This window comes from Panthera tigris, chromosome F2 (genome assembly GCF_018350195.1).
Source record: "Panthera tigris isolate Pti1 chromosome F2, P.tigris_Pti1_mat1.1, whole genome shotgun sequence".
Classification (NCBI taxonomy): Eukaryota; Metazoa; Chordata; class Mammalia; order Carnivora; family Felidae; genus Panthera; species Panthera tigris.
The window spans coordinates 14,961,689-14,972,963 of record NC_056676.1 but is presented as its reverse complement, the minus strand read 5'-3'; positions in this window follow the sequence as shown (position 1 = coordinate 14,972,963).

Below are 11,275 nucleotides of genomic sequence, written 5' to 3'. Positions count from 1 at the left end.
AAACTGACAGCAATTGTTCTGATTCATGGTTTAGGAGGAGTAGCTGATTAATCCCATGTCAGCAGTCTTGACCCTATGTGGAAAATAGAACCTCAGACGGCCCCCTCAACAATCTATCAGGGAGTAGAGTGCTGTTGCTTCCTTGCTCTCAAATGTAATGAAAGTTTAGGGCAATACTGAACAGTGATTTGATCGCCCCCCACCCCTTTTAACCTATGTTTCAAAAGAACATCCTGGCGTGGGGTGGCAATGTAATGAGGGGAGGGAATGAACGATTAAGATTCTGAGGCGAAATCTTATGTTTCCAACTATTTCATTTGCGTTTTCCACGAAATGCTTTGAAACATGTTTTTTCCCTTAAGCATAATTACTGATTAAAAAAAAAATAGCCGGTCGTATGTGTTTCTTTTAAATCTTTACGTTTTCAACCTAGCCACTTATTTTCCCCTCCAATGACTATAGAATGTTCTTCCACCTTTTAGGGAGAGATCTAATTGTATTTATTAGAAAATAATTGCAAATAAACTCCAAATGTTAGAGCCACGTGCAATATGACATGCTCAATTTTAAAGAAAAAATGTACATGTTTTATTTTAAAAACACAAAAGACAAGCTTTGAGGAACCAGTTTGATGTTTAAGATCACACTTTTTCACAAAAGCCCTAACGTGGGCATGGATTTCTGCTATGAATTAGGAGAAAACCTAAGACTCTGTATTATGTTCTTGGAACTTACGATTAAAGTAAAGGGATAAAGTGGAATTACATCTTTTTAAAAGGGGACCATGTGCACGAAGGCACTAATGTGTGAATTTTATTTACTATAAAGCAGATTGAAATGCCAAAGCAACTTGAAAATCTGTCAAATAATGCTAAATCTTAAAGCACAGGGTGCTGTAAATGGTGGTCACACCGTCCAGGTCGGATTTTAGTATTGGAAGCCATGCACAACTAGTAAAAGAAAAGAAAAAAGCCCACGACTACCCAGCATAACTAGACACAGCTGAAATGTGCTGAAATCTTCCTGTGCAAACTGCATAATAGCACTTGCAACGGCCCCTTTCTGTCACCCACCGTAACCATCAAGCCCCGATTCTGCTGCAGGCAGGTGAACGGCCGCAGAACACTTATGGGTAGCTGCCTAGAATTCTGAGGCAAAACACATTTGTACAGTTTTTCCTTGGACAATAATAAACAGTACTTTTTGGTATGTTTAGATTTTTCCCAAATACCTTTGAAGCGAATTAGGCCGGATTTTCTTCTGCATCTTCCTAGAGTGAAGGTTTTATTTTGACCGAATCCTTCACTATCAACATGCAGCTCTTTGATCAAATAACATTTGCATTTCTGTATGGGGTAGGGTTTTATGTTCTTTTCATACATATTGTCTACTACGTGTATCCTGTTGGTTTATGCTAGTCACCGTTTAAAACACTAGGTACCAAGTGTTGCCTTGTGAACAGAATCCATATGTATAAGCAGAAGACAATGGAATAGTGCAGTTTAAAATTCAAAATTAATAGGTCTTTTGAATGAAACATATTTTTGGTGTGAGTATTTTACACATTATATGTTCAGACACAAAATGCAGTATTTTGCTTCTTCAACACTCCATCTTCAGATTAGCCCTGTCTCATATGTTTTAAAAAAAGGAATGCTTCTCAAGGCTTTTCTTCAGAGCCAAGCGCTCTGCACATCCCCGTCAAGGTGGGTAGATTTCAAAGATAATAATAAAAACAAACCGCAGGTCACATTATGTTGTCCGAAGTGTTCCTAAACACGAGGTCCCGGTGTTTTTGAAAAAGTGTCTTTTGAGGGATCAGCAAGCACCTGCATTGTCTACAAAAATGGAAAGAATTTGTAAGGGCATGCGTGTGAGGTGATCTTTATCTTCATCAGTATTTTTTTTTTTTAAGATGGCAACAATTTGTTTCTCTGCTGCAAGGAGAAATGTTCTTGTACTTTCCCTCAAAAAAGCTAGTAGAAAACAATGTTCCCTTTTTCTCCGGTTTTGAAGGCATCTTTCCGTAAAGAAATAGCAAAAACCCTGTCTGCTTCGTTTATCCATGTGTGGCTATTAAGACTGTGCAGATCTCTAAGGCATACAAACACCTTGTCAATAAAGTAATAAATTAAACAACTGGCATTAAAAAAAAATCTTCCAGCGAATTTTCTCATTAGCAGCCAACTATTTTGGGTGCTTTCAGGCTTAGGGCTTTAACATTTGGGGAGATTTAAATAATACAGGCTTTGGGTTTATGGAGAAGTATAACAGACATTGAGTGAACTCATTCATTTTGTCATTTTTAAGAAGAATATTTCAATTTAACTTAGTTTCTCTTCAAAGAACAACAGCTTTATTTACTAGGTTTCACATAGCACATTCTTCTCAAAAATATGATTTAAGTTTGCATCTTGAAGCACTGTGAAAGCGTTCATCAAAAATAAAAGCTAAGCAGAATACAAATTACATATCTCTCAATCAGAGAGAGTTTAGGCTCTAATGTCAAGAATATATTATTGGAGGGGAGCCTTTGCGTGTCTTCACTAATCGGATGGTTCTTTCTGCTTTTCCTCACCTACCGAGTGAGGCAGCATGTAGTATCGATGAAGAAGCTTGATGTTTCTTAGATAATACGGTTTGGAAGACGCTGTTTGCGAGCTTATTTGCTTCTGTGTTGTGTTCATAAGCAGGAGAATATAATTCATTTCTGCATATCTGCTAGACTGGACAAATCAAGGTGACAATCCGTGGTTAGCTCTGTCAGGCCCTTTGTCCCACTGCTGCTGTGAATGGAAGTACAATGGAAGCAAAGTGGAATATGTAAGAGTCCAGCTGCCTTGTTGTGACAGCCCAGTCCCCCCATTGCAGTGTCAGCTCATGTTTGTGTACCGGTAGCCAGGCCGTAAGATGACAATGCAAATTGTGTGAAAAGTCTTCCAGAAGATAACAAATCATGTTGGGGGTTGAGGTACAGGAGGAGAGGAAAAGGGGAGGTTGGACACATGTCTTAGAAAAATAATGACCCGTAAAAGGTTATATTTTTGGTACAGTGATTACATTCAAATGCAAGGCCCTTATCCCACTTCTGGCGTGTGTCTCAAAGACGCAGGTAGGCGCTTACACTTGAATCTATCACACCATTTCTGTGTGCAAGGTTCTGCATTAATGTTACTTTTAGGGCTGTTTATATTTCATTTACGCACGCAATTAATCATCTTTACTGTGTTGATGCTACTGGCGTCAGCAGTGTGACTTAATTAAATTTGAAATTATAGTACAGTAAATATAGGCTTCCAACTAGCCACTCCAAATTAAATGCTGTGGTCTATTTCTTACCCGTGGTGTTTTCCAATTTAAGTGTTCATTTGAAAGGTTACATTTCAGACTGAAATCCGTTTTTTTTTTTTAACTTCACTGTTGCTAAACTAGAATAGCTCTCTTTCAATGAACACTTTATTCTACCTGTTATCTATATTCTTAGTATGTGAGTGCAACGCCATCTGTATTTATTATATCACCTTTAATACTGATCTGATTAGATACCTAATGTTCTTTAAGGAATGTTTTTACCCCCTTAAGACATTTCCCTCTGATACGTCAGCCCTGAGCTGCTTTAAAAGGTCTCGCCTCCATTTTGTTTCAGGCTGGTAATCAAGCAATTAGCCCACAAAATGGAGGTTCTCAGCTCTGCTCTATATACCGGCTCTCAGATGGGTGGTTTTACCTGTCTGAAAGCTCAGGCAGCACGGTTTACTGTTGATCTTGTTAAATTGGCCTCTGAAGAATGTTCTTATGATGTCACATAAGTGACTCTTGCTTAGAAGAAACCTTAGTTGCTTGAGACCTTTATGGTATTATCACTAGAGAATTCTTCTACCTGCAAGATGTGCACATCTCTGTTCTTCTTGCTTGATAGAGTGAACATTTAAACCATTTACTCACAAATTCCAATGATATGGTGCCAAGCTCTAAATCACTGCTAACTTAATTTCTTTAAATGTTTATATATTATGTATTACAGTCTTCATCAGACAGTTCATAACATGTCTAGCAAGGCATCTGACCAGAAATGCAGCCACTCTCCCATCATATATACAATACAGGGTTTGAATACTAGCAAATTTGTCATCCGTAAAGTGCAGCACAGGACCTGTGTGTAAAAAGCACAAGTCCCCCGCCCCCTTTTTTTTAATGCAGTGCTGCCTTGTCTGCACTTTTTGAAATTGCATATTTATCAGTTCATGAATTATTTATGAGATTGGAAAAGTGGGGGGGGTGGCGAGAGGATGAGGAAGAGCATACAAAAAAATGTATGCTTGAAATACTTGGGGTAGAGATGCTTTTAATGTGCATGCTAGCAATTCTGCTCAAGGATAGCTGTATTTTGATTTTTTTCTGTATGTCATGGTTAGATTCGGTGTTGTATATCTTGGTATTTAAAAATTGTTATGCTGTGTTGTCTACTTGCTTCCTGAGTAAATTCAGAAAAGTGCAGTTGTTTAAAATTAGGTGAAATAGGGACTCAAATGAACAGAATGTTTCAAAACTTTTGAAGTGTAGGGTATTTAATAAATTTTAATCTTTTGTCTGTCAGCCTCTTTTGTCAAGAAAAAGCTGACAGATTGAGGATTAATGAAATGTTTCATAAATTAGAAATGAAACTATCAGCAGAATGTCCAAAGTAGGACTCAAACATTGCTCGGACAAGAGCTTTGGGCCAGTAGAATAGTCCATTCTTAAATCCAATCCCTTTTCAATCACCTGGGGCAAAAATAAACCTCTCATATCCACTGGCCGAAAATGTCTCTTCAGCTTCTTTCATTAAATAAATGTCGTGTACATGTTTTTAACATGTTGGTATTTTTCGCTTTTATTTCTTAAAAGCAAATTAAACACAGAAGGAACAAGAAAGAAAAATCTCGGAAGTGCCTTTAAAACCAGGAAACTCAATGCTAAGAGTTTCATTAAAGAGTATAAACATTTTAAGAGGTAAAATAACAGCAAATATAATGTGGGATCGTAAATCTCCTATTCCCAGAGTACTTTATGGTGGGGGTACATGTGTGCTGGGGTGGGAAGTATGTGTGGGGGTTATTGGGACAAGAAGGGGTGGCGTATTTAGGACCATGCGGTAACTTCCTATTATATGCTACAATATAACATCATGATGGGTCACCAGTCCCCAAAACTAGCCTCACTGTTAAAGATAAATGAATAGTGTGATATTAAGTTATAAAAACACCGCTTTCTTGTTCTTAATTCCCACAGAATTTTTTATACAAAGCATGCAACACAGGAAACGTGTTAGCCGAAAATAAATAAAGAATGTGTGATGTGTTGAGCCCTGAAGATATGCTATGGTAAAAAGAAAAATATTTTGTGTGTGTGTGGTACGTGACAAACTCTCCATTTTGGGTTCAGAAAAATCCTGATTTAGGTATTAGCAGGTGAAAGTTGAAACAAGAGGCCATTTAATTCTTTCTCTGACCATTCTATTCATTTGGATTTCTGCATGGCTGTTCTGAACACTCACCTGAAGTACCTTCCCTGCTATCGACCAGAGATATATAGTTTGAAAGTGGGCTAGGAGAGTGTATAAAAATGTTTAGCCTAATCACTCCCTAATGACAGCGACTTATGTCCTTAGTGCAGTCGATTTGTTTCCTGGGTTTTAAAAGTAGATTATTTCCATGGTGCAGGCTTAGTGTAAGCTGTTGAGAAACTACAAGGCCTGCACTTCAGCCTGAGTTTGGGACGTTCGCCAAGGGTAATCTGATTAAAAGGGCATTTTTTACAACACTGTGCTGCTTTGAAAATTCTGTGCAGCCCGATAGAGTGGGGGCCAAAAAAAATTGCTTTTTGAAGATGAGTTTTCTTGAACCAAATTAAAAGCCTGATGATTCTCTTTACCCTAAGTGCAACGGATAAACAAAAGTCCTTGGTAACACATCTGTTACCCACCCAAGTCATTCCATGATCTAGTTGATGCAGCTGTTCAGCTGGCTTTGCTTTTAGTCACCTGAACTTCTGACATAGACGCACCGCTCTTTAGCCCCAGGTCCGTGCAGAAGTATGAAAGAATAAGGTTCTGGTTCTAGTTTTGTGAGTGTGGGGCCTGCATTGCGGTCTGTACTGAGAGCCGGTAACAGTTATGGTTACCTGAGAAACTTAGCAGGTCCAAGTTGTTAAAAAGTAATTATCATATCTCAAATCTTGCATGTCTTTTTAAAAGATGGAATATAATACTAATGAGATATGTCATGTTTGCACACATCAGACTACACTCCAAAGACCCTTTCTTGCATCACTCATTTTATTGAAGTATTTTCATATTCTTCCGTGGGACCTAAGTAGGCAGGTGAGATAGATAACTGAATCTGTTCCCATTTTCCGAACATACCCAGGGTAGGATGCATAGGAAATTCCTGTGGGAATCCATCCATTTAAATAGCATAGGGCTGTTTGCACCAGAGCATTTGTATACATGGCCTACGGATGAGTATTTGGTTTCTGTTGCTTCTTTAAATGTTTATTTATTTTTTAGAGAGAGAGAGAGGGAGGGAGGGGCAGAGAGAGAGGAAGACACAGAATCGGAAGCAGGCTCCAGGCTCTGAGCTGTCAGCACAGAGCCCGACACGGGGCTGGATCTCACAAACCACGAGATCAAGACCTGAGCCGAAGTTGGAGGCTTGACCGACTGAGCCACCCAGGCGCCCCTCTGTTGCTTCCTTAATAACTCACTCTGCTAATGGAACTTGTTGCATTTTGACTTTGTTGGAGGGGCCTTTAATAGGCTTCTGCCTTTCTCCCCCCAAATCAAAGCTTTTTGAAATAATGGAAATGTAATGAGATGCCATGACACAGTTATAGAAAAACAAAATACATTTTAATTCCATGCACAATTGGTTCAGCAAATGTGCCAGGCACTGCGTCAGTGCTATATAGGAATCAGTTCCTGCCCACAAGCTGATCATACTCTAGTGAGGGAGAGATAGTATGATGCAAAAGGAGTAAGCATTATATTTAATCTAGAAACCAATTGCTGAGGGACCAGAGAGGAGGGAACAGTATTACTTCTTGAAAGAGACTGGCATTAGTGAACTATTGTTTAAAAAAAAAAAAAAAGTATTCCTTTCAAGAGTGGAACGTGTTACAATTCCCAAGTTTTTCCTATCACAATCAAAACTAATGTCAACGAAAAGACATAGACAAGGTCATGTACGTACTTCCCAACATTAAGACCTCTTATTGTCTGGCAAAAGCTTTCCTACATCTTAGTGGTATCCTAAAACATGTTGGATTCTTCTACATTGCATGTTTCTAAATTCTGCAGTCTACATTTTCATGGAAATAAATCCCTGAGCATGTTGTTCTCAGTAAATATAAAAAAAATGGTGGCATTTCTTAAAATATACTTTCTAACTTTTGGTAACATGGAGAGAATGTGCTGAAAACAACTTGAGTCAAAATAGAAACCCAGAGACACTGCAAATTGAATTAGGCCTTCTCCCACGACAAACATCTATTGCATTTCTTTGTTAAAGACGACAGTTTTTCTTCTGAGCTGTCTTTAACTTCCTGGGAACATCACGAGCGAATGGTTTAGGAGTGTGTGCTATGGTAAAAGATGGGTCGGTGACAGAATATGGTGTTTCCAAAGAAACCCTTTACAGTTATTAGTTCATGTTCTGGGAATCAGAGCAAAATTCCCATCTGTGCCAACGGAGTTGTCCTTATGGATTCAGAGAGCATTTTATGGTCTTTCTTCCCCCTGCAGAATAGAAAGGGTAATTTGACTCAGGCACATTAATATGAATGGCTTGGAGTTCTATGATTGAAGATTTTTTAATACTAGCTCTAACGTCAGCGTGTAGGGTAGAAACAGTGCTCCAGGGTGCGAATGAGCCAAAGTACATATTCCTGTGACCAGAGAGACAAAAAGAAATTATTTTATTCTGTAGAGGTATAGGTAAGAACGAAGAGGTGTTTTCTCGCTTTCTCTGTATTTGGCATGTTATTTCCGGAGCAGTTTCTTTGAAACCTTCTAGGAACAATTGACCAGGAGAGGTCATAGCTCTACTTAGCTGCCTGTATAACCCTTTTGTAGTACCAGTGATGTTTGTTAATCAATTTTACCCTTTGAAGTTCCATGGTAGATTTTTTGTTTTAATTTTAGGTTTTGGATATCTCTTTAAGATTTTTGAGTTTTGTGCCACTTAAAATGAGATATTCATGTCAGGGAGATGTCCTGCTGTTCTAGGGAAGGGAGGGGGACACCATTAAAAAAAAATCTTGATAATCAAGGCCACCTGTGATCCTGCACTGCTTTCTGGAACACAAAGGCACCGAGGAAAGCTGTTCTCCAAACCAAAGCAAAATTTCTGTGATCCACAAGACACTTCAGCCTCTTCCTACTAAGAAAGAAAGAAAATCATACTACAGCAGGATCAGCTGCTCTCTGTTCCTTCTTTAAAAAAAAAAAAAATCGAGGTGGTTGCTATTTAACACAAAGCCCTGTGACCTTAGTACCGTGGCTGCTTTGAAACACCGAACTATTTAATGATGCAAATTACAAACAGAGGGAAAACATCAGAAGAGTCTGTCTGGAAATTAGCTTGTTGGACTGAAAATTAGCTAGCTTAATCGAACTTGCAGGACTCAGATTTTCTCTGCGGATGCCTGGCTTGGAGCTTTGGTCCATTTGCATTATCTCACTTCTCAGTAGAACCCTTGGAATTGTTGAAAATTAGAGACAGGAAAAATCTATCTTCTATTTCCATGATTGAAATGACCAACCGACTTCTTGGATTTTTAGGAAAGGCCTTATATTTTCCAAATAACGTGACATTAGATGCTTGCAAAATAACATGACATTAGATGCTTGCAAAAAGTCAACCTAGAAAAATTAAATTACGACTGTATTTCAACAATTCCTAAAATGCTGAGTCAAATTGTTTTTTTCATTCTGAAGAACTAGGATGAATCATATATGTGTTGATACATATTACATGTTTCTTTGGTTTGAGGACATGGTAACAACATGACCCAATTCATGCAGAGAGAATCCTTGTAAACATTGAATCTAGTCAAAGACTTCAAAGACATGCTTAAAACATAGGACTATGTTTGAGGCTTATGAATAATTCCAAAGGTCAAAAAATAGTATCATGTAGAGATAACAGCATCAGGTCATCAAGGTCTGTATTAAGAACATTAGTTCTTAAATTAAGGGAAGGACTCAACAACTTTAAAATCATGATTTTATTTTCTAAGAGCTATTTCTTTGAATAGCTTCAGAAATATTTGTGCTTTCATATTATTTTGATAGATGAAATGACCATTTTTAAAATAATATCAAAGAAGTGAAAGTCCTAAACCATTTGCCAAGCAGATCTGCTTTGTGTCCAGCCTAGCAATCAAACGTCTCTGTCTGAATGAAAAACATAACATACATAAATGATGACACCCAGTACAGTATATCCTTTAATTAAAAAATAATCTTTAGGTGGTAAGGTATAATTCATTATAAAGTAGCCTCATGTCTGCCCCCCCAACATGTAAATAAGTTTAACTTGAGAAATGTAGTTCAGAATATAGTTGGAAGCAATGTAACACCAGAGAGACCGTGGAGAGAAATTTACTGTTATCATAATAAAATAATATTGATGACTTTAGGCAGAATTCATCAAAAGGAAATGATAAATATTTTTATCATTTTTCTATTTTAAAAAGTAAAATATGCCATTATTTGTTATTTATGGACTTTAAATTTTAATGAAAATCTCTGGTAATAGTTTCTGAATTTCTATTGAGGCTACTGACAGTTCATAAACATGTCAAATTTAGTTATTAGGAACATAGTGTAATTCCTAACTTTTTATAGGATGGGTAATGTATTAATGTTGCAACTATTTTAAAATAGCTGACGTTATTTGAAAACTTGGTCCTGTTAAATTTTTAAATTGAATGTTTTTCAGTGATGAAATAGCCCATAGGCTTTCACAGAATGCCAGTACCAATAACACCAGGTAGCCAGCGAATTTAATTGTGATATTCTAGTCTCTCTTAGCTAAAGTGATGGTAATTCTACTTCTGAGCAATTTGTGAAAACTAAACAATAGATATTTTGGTTAATATTTGGAAAGTGTTGAATAACATTTATTAGCTATTATTAAATTCTTATAAAATCCTATTTTACAAATTAATGCACAAATCTTACTTGCAAAAACTGATGCTACCAACATCCGCAGTCTGTGGGTAACTAGCACTTAATATTTTGAGTTGTTTATTTATTTACTTTGATGTCTTTAAAGGGATAGAAAGACAAAAGAGCAATGGTTCTTAAAGAAAACAGACCGTGAAACCGGTGTATTAAGTCTGAATTTCTTTGACGTGTACAATCTACTGTTTGTTGATTGCATACATCCGTGGTTTGTGGTTTCATTCTCTTATAACTATGATAAACATCCAATACAAAAAAAAAAAAAAAACACCACACAGTTATTTAAATAAGATAATTCTTTATGTCTCTGAGAATACATTCAGGGGATGATAAAGTGTCTTTTCTTTCATTACCGCTTAGGGTCAATTTTTTGCAGTGCTACTCAAATTCGGGTGCTTGGTTCCCAACAACTCTCATTTTGAAATCTGAACAATTTTCTGAAACTATTTCACCTCTAGAAGGAAATTACCCAAGATCCTCTGCCTTCACCTTCCCCACTGCTTATCCTTTGCTCTACCTCTCCAATTTTCTGAATAGGTGAATACATTATCGCCTGACTCACTGTTTAAATCCGTTGCCCTCATCTAACTATTTTAATACATCAGCCTTAAGTTTTATCATCCCTGGGGAATCCTTAGACTGATAACATAGTGGTCATGCCAACAGAAGAACTATAAGGCACAGAACCATTATCTTTATTCTATGAGATATGATTTGCCCTGTGAAATTCACATGGGTTCATACATTTTTGTTATTATTCTATTTCGTTGGCCTTGATTCTTCAGCATTTGGTGAGCAGAGCCCCGGCCTCATGAGTTAAAAGCATTGAATATGTCCAGTGACTAAGCTAATTCTGAAGCCTAACTTGTTTACACAAAGAATGAGTTACAATGGCATCTATCTCTATCTCTGTCTCTGTCTCTGTCTCTGTCTCTGTATCTGTTTCTATCTCTATCTCTATCTCTATCTCTATCTCTATCTCTATCTCTATCATCTATATCTATATCTATCTATATCTATATCATCTATATCTATCTATATATGTCTATA